We start from the raw sequence: 9,801 nt of genomic DNA on the forward strand, positions 1-9,801 counted from the left end.
TTTGGGGCAGACATGATTGCTTCGATGACTGTAATATCTCTATGGGTACAAACATAGTGTGACATTGCGTAACAACAATGAACCAAATTAGTATAAAATATGAGCCAAAATACTTGAATAAAACCATTGTGAAGAAGGAAATATCGATAATTACAGGAACAAATACCTTGTGTGGTAATATTCAAATTGGCATTACTTTTTGGTTTTTTATGAGATATCATTAGTTCCGCGTCATTGTTTTGTAAAGAAATTGGTTGATTCTCGGCCCCTTTTAGATATGCCGCATCAGAAGCAATGTCGATGGATTCTTTTTGTGCATCTCCAAAATCCATATCTTTGTCTCCTATATTTTGAAAATATTAATATAAACTAATAAATCTTTTGTATTATCATGATTAACATACATACGAAAAAGGATTAACTATATGCACCTCTTTTCGTGATGCTTCAGTCTGGTCCATCATCGTTACATCAGTAGAACCCATCACTTTCTATCTCCAATGAAATATAAACGATATTTTATATTGCATCATATAAACATATTATATCATAAAACTGAAACTAACACATCTATTTTATTTTGTATAAACAAACAATGCTTTTTCATATTATTAAAAAAATACATTGCATTTCTATTTCAGCAAACAACCAACTATAATGTTCATATTTAAATAAGCAGTCTTCTGAAATTTCTTAAATCATTTAAATATATTTATATAGGCTAAGCGATACAACATAAACCAAGTATATTCGGCTTATTCTTTCAAAATTGTGTTTTTTGTTGATACTATGAATATATCTAATAAGTATAAAAATTGATTTGTATGATGCAACTATAATATACATGTTTTTTAAACAACTTTTAATATATATATTTTTCGTAGAGTTTTTTTAGGCATTTTTCTTTTTTTAAACATTTTAAGCATTTTTGATATAGCTAAGTTGAAAATTGACTATCCAGCAGGGCCCAACCTTGACCCAGTATACCGCACGGCCCAACCAACCCGATCTCCCTTAACCTCACTCTCTCCATTTGGCTAAACAAACTCACTCTCTCAGTTTCCAATCGAACTCTATCCACTCCTTGCCTCACTCGGCCCAATGCACTCCCTTCGTCTCCCACCACCGTCCCCTCTCATCCCTTCCCCTCCACCCATTCGCCGCCGGCCAGATGCAGACACACCCGACCCCCTCCCCTCCCCTCCCCTCCAATACTCTCCCCCATGGTGGCGTCGGCAGCGATAGAGAGGTCTCCATGATTTCCATCTTCCTCCTTCTACTCTGCCGATGGAAGCCGAACGATTTCCATGGACTGGCTTCTAGATCCAACCGCCCCTCGTCTCCCTTCCCCTCCAATCCTCTCCCCACGGTGGCGCCGGCAGCAACACAGAGGTATCTGTGATTTCCCTCCTCCTCCTTCTACTTTGTCGGTGAAGCAAGGTCGATTTCCATGGCCTGGCTTCTAGATCCAACCGCCCCTCATCTCCCTTCCCCTCCAATCTTCTCCCCCACGGTGGCGCCGGCAGCGACGGAGAGGTATTCGTGATTTCCCTGCTCCTCCTTCTACTCTACCGGTGGAGGTCGGTCGATTTACATGGCCTGGCTTCTAGATGCATCCGCCCCTCGTCTCCCCTCCCCTCCAATCCTCTCCACCATGGTGGCGCCGGCGGCGACGGAGAGGTCGCCGTCATTTCCCTCCTCCTCCTTCTACTCTACCAGTGGAGGTCGATCGATTTCCATGACCTGGATTCTAGATCCATGCGTGTCTCACGTGCTTTATTGCGTGCCCGTGTCACTACCCCAATCACCACGTCTCTCTTGCAGTCGTCAACTATGCCCACTGGAGGCCGAGCGCACATGGACTCCAAGCCCGAAGCCCACACGACAGTCGCGCCGCCGTTGGTGTACCCTCGCATGTCCCCGGATGACCTGGCGCGGCCACCGACACCACCGGTCGTGGCGACCGTGGGATCCAACCCCTACGTGTTGTACTCGCCGTCATCCAGACCGCCTGCCATCAGTAGGTCACCTACCACTGCCAGCCCATACGTATATCTTGATGTCCTGGTCTCTGCAACCTCATAAAATTTGTTCAGAGGCTGAATTCGATATGGTCAGTATTTGTGCTGATGGTTATGAATTGTTTGAGGATTGGTTGCCGCCGGCACCAAGGAGAATCTGATGGAGATGTTCATTCGAAGGTCATCGACATGCTGCTCAATATCTCCTCCTCATGGTTTGTATTCCTCCCCCTCTGTTGCAATTGCCTTCTTCCTTTCCCTGCTTATTGTTCCCACCGCCGCCTTACTCATTAATCACTGAGATCCAAGTTAATTTATATATTTGTGATAGTTGGCTCCTTGTAATATTATTATTTCTAATGAGGCTACTTGGGAATACATATTTTTTGACCTGCCTTGGGAATACATATTGCGAGCTATAACCCACCTAATAGGTTAGCTTGGTTAGGTTTTGATTACTTAGCAGTATCTCCACTGCCATTCTTCATTTGCAATTTGATAGTGAACCTGAACCAGATGATCATAATCTAATAAATACTCAACTTCTAGAAAAGTGAAAGATCTAGGAAAGTTCATACCTAGAGGAACTCGACTTCTTGATGCTCCTTGATTACACAATGTACTCCTCCTCAATTTACCATCCAGCCTTGTCTGTTTTGATCCTTTGATATATCCTTTGCTATATGTGATGGGCAAAGGAAGAACAAGGAGGGGGAAGAAGGATGACAGAGGAGGTTATCTATATAGGTAGGCAAAGCGGAGGGCCACTGGGTAGCACATCTTGGCGTATTCAAATTCTACCATATATTCTTGTATGTCATATCTTTTCCCTTTTTCCAACGATTTCACACCTGTTAATAAATTTGATTCTTGTATGGTGTAGATTTATTTCCTTTTTCCATTGATTGCACACCTGTTAATAAATTAGAAAGATGTCAATGAATCTGAACTTACTATAGAATCAAATTATCATAATTAAATAAAGAACTTCTCATTAATTCCATACATACTAACATATCTCTACTCCTAAAGTGGTATATATAAAGGTGAAATATTTCAGAATTATTTTGACAAATTCCATTCATACTTACGGTATGGAGGTGATATATTTTAGAGTTATTTACTAAGTGATCTATCAGCTTTGGGTCCTTTCAAATTGAAGCTCAAAATTGTTGGCATTTTCAGGTGTCAAGCAATTCTCATGTCAAATTTATACATGGTTCAAATATATAATTGCTTGATCTAGCTATATGGTTCTCAATTGTTTGCTCTTGCATTAGCTATAAACCCTACCCACTATGGATTCATTAGAAGCAAAGCTAGTAGATAACTACTTACTATATTTTGTGCCGTGTAGAAAAATAATTTATGTATGCTAAGTATGCTACATGAAGTGTGAATGCAAGATTTATCGTAACTGTGTCTTTGTATCTTTTTTTCTTTAATCTCTAATCATTGTTCATACTTTATTACTACAGGAATGGAAGATATATTATCACAGAAAATAAACCGCTCCAACCTGATGCTCCATGGTGTTGTCAGGATACATTTGAGTCTGGATGACTCCATTGGTTAGTAATTTGTAAATCAACGGTACTTTAAGTAAGGTGACTGGTTGTTCTTTTGCTTTATCATCTCAATATAGTGATTGTAACCTATTTGGGTGGTCTGCAATGTGGCCTTGTACTTGTACATTTCAAGGTATATAATACCGATGCTTGTTACACTAATATGTCACATAGTGAATGGTGCATGCGCCTTTCTCACCCATGTCTCTCTATACATATTTCTCCACTGGTTAGTGACCATCTAATCAATATAACCTGTATGATCTGTACATGCTAGCTAGAGCACACCATATTTTCGTGGACGCGGGATAGTAGAGATGCATAGTTAAAACAAAATTTGCAAGTTCTTGTGGCATTATATTCCAAATTTTTAGTCATTATATTCCAGATTTACTTTTGGCATTTGTAGTTGTGATGTGCAGTGGATAGGCATAAGTGAAAGAGCAACATGGACAAGCAAGTGTTAGACTAAAGAACAATGAGAACCAACTGAGTTTTTGCTTTTCTTTTATGGATGCACTTTTAAGTTGCATGGACCGAGCACACACAGAGTTTATTTACTTCTTCCATCGTGTAGCTAGAGGAGCGCAAACTTAATCATCCCCTCTCTCATATGCGCACTTGTAATCAAGTACATGTGTGTCTCTCCCGTTCTCACCGTTGACTCCCTTTACTGTAAGGGTGTTCATCATTTTGGTAATTGGAGTGAAAGATATCTAATCTCTAATATGAGGTTGTAAGATTTACTTTGGTATAGAGGTGATATAAGGGGTCTCGTTAGGTCACCTTTTTTATTCTCGCTGATGTTCGGTCACCGAGTGGAAGTTTCCATGGACGTTTGAGCAGGATTTGAGGGGACCGACTATAGGTGCTCTAAGATTATTGTGTTTCATAGTATGATATGTGTTAGCTGATTATATAAAAAATATGTGTGTTAGCTTAGTCGGCATTGTTCTAAGCCCGTGGCAACGCACGGCGTTCAATTTTCTGTGATAACTATTTTTTAAATTTATCAATGCATTTTACATAGTGAAATTGTCCCTAATTATTCCCTGTTGTAATGAAGTGTTTTCTTGTTTGGTTTGGATAGATAGTATTATCTTTGAAAATATGCCATGATCTTAGTGCATTACTAAAGTAAGAAGTGGCTAAAGAGGATGCCAACCATGTCATAGTCAAACGGGTAGGTTATTTAGTAACTTAGTTCTACTCTAATTCAATTTCAAGCATATGAATTCTACTATGTTTATACTCCGCCAAGTTATCTCAAGCATATGATTTTACTTTGGTACAGGTTGATTCTATAAATGGATGCATATGCTTAAATCACAAGATAAGTAGTAGCAGGACAAGTTGTATTTATTGAGATTTCTATTATTCTTTATTTTTACATGTTAAATCCTAGACCTTCTTTCTCAGGTTTCAAATTTCTCAATCCATACTCCCATGCATATATCAATTTTTAACTTGTTATTCGGTAGCCTCGCACTTGTCCATTTTCTCTCTGTATCATTAGTATTAAACTTCATACATAACACCTTATATTCTTAGGTTATAGAAGGTGTTGGATAATCTAATGGTACTTCTCAAAGTTTTGTCTCGTAATAATGGTAATAGATAAGTGAAAAACATGCTTCATACATAGAACACAAAATATTGCCTGATCACAATTGGCTTATTAAAAGAATATGTATCTCCTTTATAGTAGCTTAATAATAAATTTCTTCCTCCTCCCTGTTGGTTGATAAATGTTCGTATCATCTTCTACTTTATGTAGTCAAGAATAAAACACATTTTCATTTAATTTGGTTATTCCATTCAGGTCAACGTAAAAGTGAACAATCACGTAGTTGGGAATATCATGATCCTGATATAGAATTTGGATCATGTGCAAACATGTGAAGATACTTGAAGATTAAAGGCAATGCAAGGTACATGACTTACAACCATCATATCTTTAAGTTCAATATTCCGTAGCTTGTATGGGTTGATTTTCGACAAAGTAAACCTTGTATCATATACCAGTGTGTGTATGGATGGAGTTATACGATACGAATCAGTATAGGATGCGAGCCACGATACCAGTGCGTGTACACCGACAACTGGCTGCTCTTGTAGAATCATGTGAACCTGGCATGGTCCAATCCAAAATGAATACGGTTTATGAGTACTACCAAACCGGTTTGGTATAACACCAACCCAATAAAAATTTATAGGTAATACAAAGCTAGTGGATGCCAATACTAATAACTTCTAAAACATCATACATAGACCAAGACTTGATATTTAGAGTTTTAAATATATTAGTAAAACAAAATGAATAGATAACCAAATATATCAACTAATTATTCGTATTGCCAAATAGATAATTGTGAAGCAGACACCTAAAAAAGATGTATTACAAATTTATTTGCGGCAATTTTTGGACCCATCAGTCAATAGTCAGTCCGTTATGACCCTCAAGGCTTCTCTAATTTCAGTCGGGATGTTTCCAGCTGCTTCATTATGTTTGATCGTCAGCATCTAGATCATGAGTTGCTTCCTGGGCTGTATTGAATCCTATAAAAGATGCAAAAAAACATAATGGAATAAATGTCTAGAAAATAAATTGCACACTAAACCTATTTATTATGTGCTTACGTTTGTTTTACACCTCATCGACGCCGTTGTACCAGTCTGGTGGGCCATCTCTTGTAGCACTTGAAAAGCAGAGTCTTTGCTGTTAAAAACTGTATATATTAAAAACTATATAAATGTGCTCATACTGTAAGTGATCTGCTTTAGTATATTACCGTCCGGCAGTACAAGATATGCCATCAGCAGGCCATTCCATGAGTTGGGTATTCCAATCAGGAATCCTCATATGGAACACATTGTTGAATTCTTCCTTCAACATTGTGATTTCCTTCATCAACTCACTGTTATGAAAACTAATTCCACGCCTATAGATGTCAATGGCTGGATCAAAATGAACAAACCTCCCACGCTCCATATTGACTACAAGTAGTGCGTAGTTTGAATCCACACAAGTAAATGGTAGTAGATACTGTGAAAGATGCAGTAGATAGACACATGTTAACTGCTAATATAATAATAAAATTAAATTTTAAGATAGGAATTACCAACAGTCTCTTACAATTGTAGAGTTGAACACATCATATTTAGGAAACGGCTCGACAATAGCATTGTCAATCAGAGCCGTGGTGCGGGGACCTTGCTCCGTCCAAGAGTGTCTCAAAGCCCGTGCTTGAGAATGGAACCGCAGGTCAAAAAAATGTTTCTTTCCAAACATCCTTGTGCCTGAAGTGGTCTCCACTTCAGCGCTGGCGAGTTTACGAACTGCGATATTGAAGCAATCAGGATGAACTTGTCCATGAAGACAAATTGTTTCCCGGATGACCCGTAGGCTGATCTCGATATGGTATGGTCGTGCGCTTCTTATCCATATTGTGCTACCAAAAATAAGCAGAACAACTTTTAATAAAAAACATCCACATATCTCTACGTCACCATTAGGATATTGTAACGAACTTATTTTGAAAATATAACTTTATCCAAAAATATGATAATCGTGAATAAATAAAGACGATTGATTAAAAGCAAAGATAAGTGAAATAGTTGCTTCCATTGAAAATCTGCCAAATAATGTGTGATAATCTGGTAGCTCTTTTTTCAATGTAACAATCTATTAGCTGTCTAAAAAAACATGGTCACATGTATCACGGATAAAAAATGTACTATTCTACATTAGGGTACCACAAATAAATCCAAACAATGTTAGCCAATAGGAGAAAATAAACATTCATTAAAATTTTGGTGGATGAACAAACATTACACTGTTTTATACCAAAGTTAGCTTAATGATAATAACATGAAAATAACAGAATTATGTAAGTTTTGCTTTTTGAATTCCCCATACCTACAATATAGATATACTTTGTTATTTACGAAAGAAGTATATTTGGTATGAAACATTTTCTTCATCAATATTTGTTTGGCGATAGGGGTGTGTCCAGCTTGGCTTATTTTGCTTATTGCTTTGATCTAGTTTTTACAAAGCGCGCTTACAAAAGTAATATAGCACACAACTAAGCACATACTTACGGGTAACAGCTGTGAGCTGGACACATCTAAAATATCGTGGTTAGTTCAAACTATCGAATGATTCAACTCACAAAAACAGAACATATATTTAGCCTGTTGTGTATGAGAGTAATACAGCATGGTCTACAAAAAAACATGGAGAAAAGATAACTTACTTTAATGCCTCATCTTCTTGTGCGTCTATGATCCATTGAAATATGTAGTCGACAACATCTTCTACGGCATGCACGTTGTATGCATCCGCTAGTGGGGCAGGCAATGCCTCGTGCATTTGGAGCTGAACATCCATTGGTGCGTGGACAGCCTCCTGGGGTGCCGGCACACCATCCATTGGTGAAAATGTAGTGTTGTGTGCTCAGAAATTTGTGAGGACAGAGCTGGGCGTTGAAATAGGATCCAAACGGATATTATATGAAGGGTTGTGATCCTGATTGACACATAACTTGGAATCGAAATTTATTTGCCTTCCAAATAATAAACAAACTACTGATTGACCTTACCTTAAAATCTAGAGGCATTAAGTATGTCTACGGTAATTGATATCCTTCGTGACATAGATGTTGGGCCAACAATTAATGACATGCCACGCAAGTTTCTTTCCTTTTCATCTTCATCGTGATACTCTTCTTCAAAATAATGAATGCAGTGTAATCAAAACCATAGTTTGATTCCAAGTATAAAAGATTTTCATCCTCATCGTGATACTCTGCCTTCCGCAAAATTTGGTTCCGAAATATTGCATGCCCAAAACACCTACTACACACAGATTTTTTTTTAATTGAATATCGTACATTTATTACACCTGTTTAGGATGTCTATTATCGTTAACTTATCGGCCGACACACGATTAAGAGATAAATCGGCTTATCGTCCGATTTATCGATTTTATCGGTCGATCATTTATAGGCAAGTTTTTTTATCTCAGGTTTTCCCAACCGAAATAGTGAATGCACAAAACACCTACCACACAAAGATTTTTTTATTGAATATCATACATTTTTATTACATAAGATTATATTACATAAGATAAGACATGAAGACACTTGGCAACGAGATGCCTAACTCACAATTTCGATTGACTTTTTACATCAATGACGAAATGTGCTAATGAGTACACGAAGATAATTCTAGAGTCCATTGTTCCTAGCCATGACAATATTGTTGACGTAGGCACGTGTTTCGTCAAGTGTCATGAGACTGGCTTCATGGATATCTACAAATAAAAATAAGTGTCAGTGATATTAATGACATAGTATTGTACAAGAAAATATAAAGACAAAAATTTCAAATAGTACACAACACCTACCTTGTAGATGATGACCCTCATGATCAATATTAGGAGAATAGGTGAACGTGCTCTCCCGCATAGTTTGCAAGCATTGACGCCTCCAATTAAACTGTATGTAAGTAATTGATATTTTTTCGAACTGATTTTCGCTGCGTCGCAAATGGTAAAATTGACGGCCAACGTGCTCGTCATATATGCGTAGGAAAATTATCTGACGTTTACAGACAAAAACAAATTTTATTTTATGTTTGCAACAATTAACTCAAAAAATCATATGTAAATCTCATATTATAAACGACTCTCACCGAAAGTTCATGAGGCCAATTTCGAGCAAAGGGACATGTCTATCATATATTGGATCCCATAGAGTTTGTATCTTACTAACATAGGCAACAATAGCAATAACATCTGCGAAGATTTAATCAGAATGAGACCCTGAGTTCTATAACAAAATATGCAAGAACAAAGATAAAAAATGCACCAGTTATGCGTTTGTCTTGTAGTGAGTAGATGGCCCCAAATTGTGGGAAACACAATGGAAAAATTGTGGTTGATATCCTGTGCGCCGAAATCATAACCACAGTCCTACTATCTAGTGTCATGATAAACTCCATGTCTAGATACAAGAAATGTACAACTGCCATTTCAGTGGGGTTAAATCCTACACGAGTGAATTCATAGGAGATGCCGGTTTGAAGAATGATGTTGAAACGAACAATTTGATTGTTGAACGCAATGGCTTCCATTTTTGTCCCCTAAAGCAATATACGAATCATCAACATAATCAGCAAATAAAATCGTTTATGAGATGTGTACAGCA

The 9,801-nt window shown here is 37.6% G+C and overlaps 1 long non-coding RNA gene across 1 annotated transcript; it reads right to left on the minus strand.

Annotated features, from left to right (window-relative positions):
* Positions 1–9,305: 9,305 nt before the first annotated feature.
* Positions 9,306–9,517, minus strand: LOC123446927. Its single transcript, XR_006631455.1, has 2 exons — positions 9,463–9,517; positions 9,306–9,389 (listed from the first exon to the last, which is right to left on the minus strand). It is a non-coding gene; the product is annotated as an uncharacterized LOC123446927 (long non-coding RNA).
* Positions 9,518–9,801: the final 284 nt, after the last annotated feature.

This window comes from Hordeum vulgare, chromosome 4H (genome assembly GCF_904849725.1).
Source record: "Hordeum vulgare subsp. vulgare chromosome 4H, MorexV3_pseudomolecules_assembly, whole genome shotgun sequence".
In the NCBI taxonomy this organism is placed as follows: Eukaryota; Viridiplantae; Streptophyta; class Magnoliopsida; order Poales; family Poaceae; genus Hordeum; species Hordeum vulgare.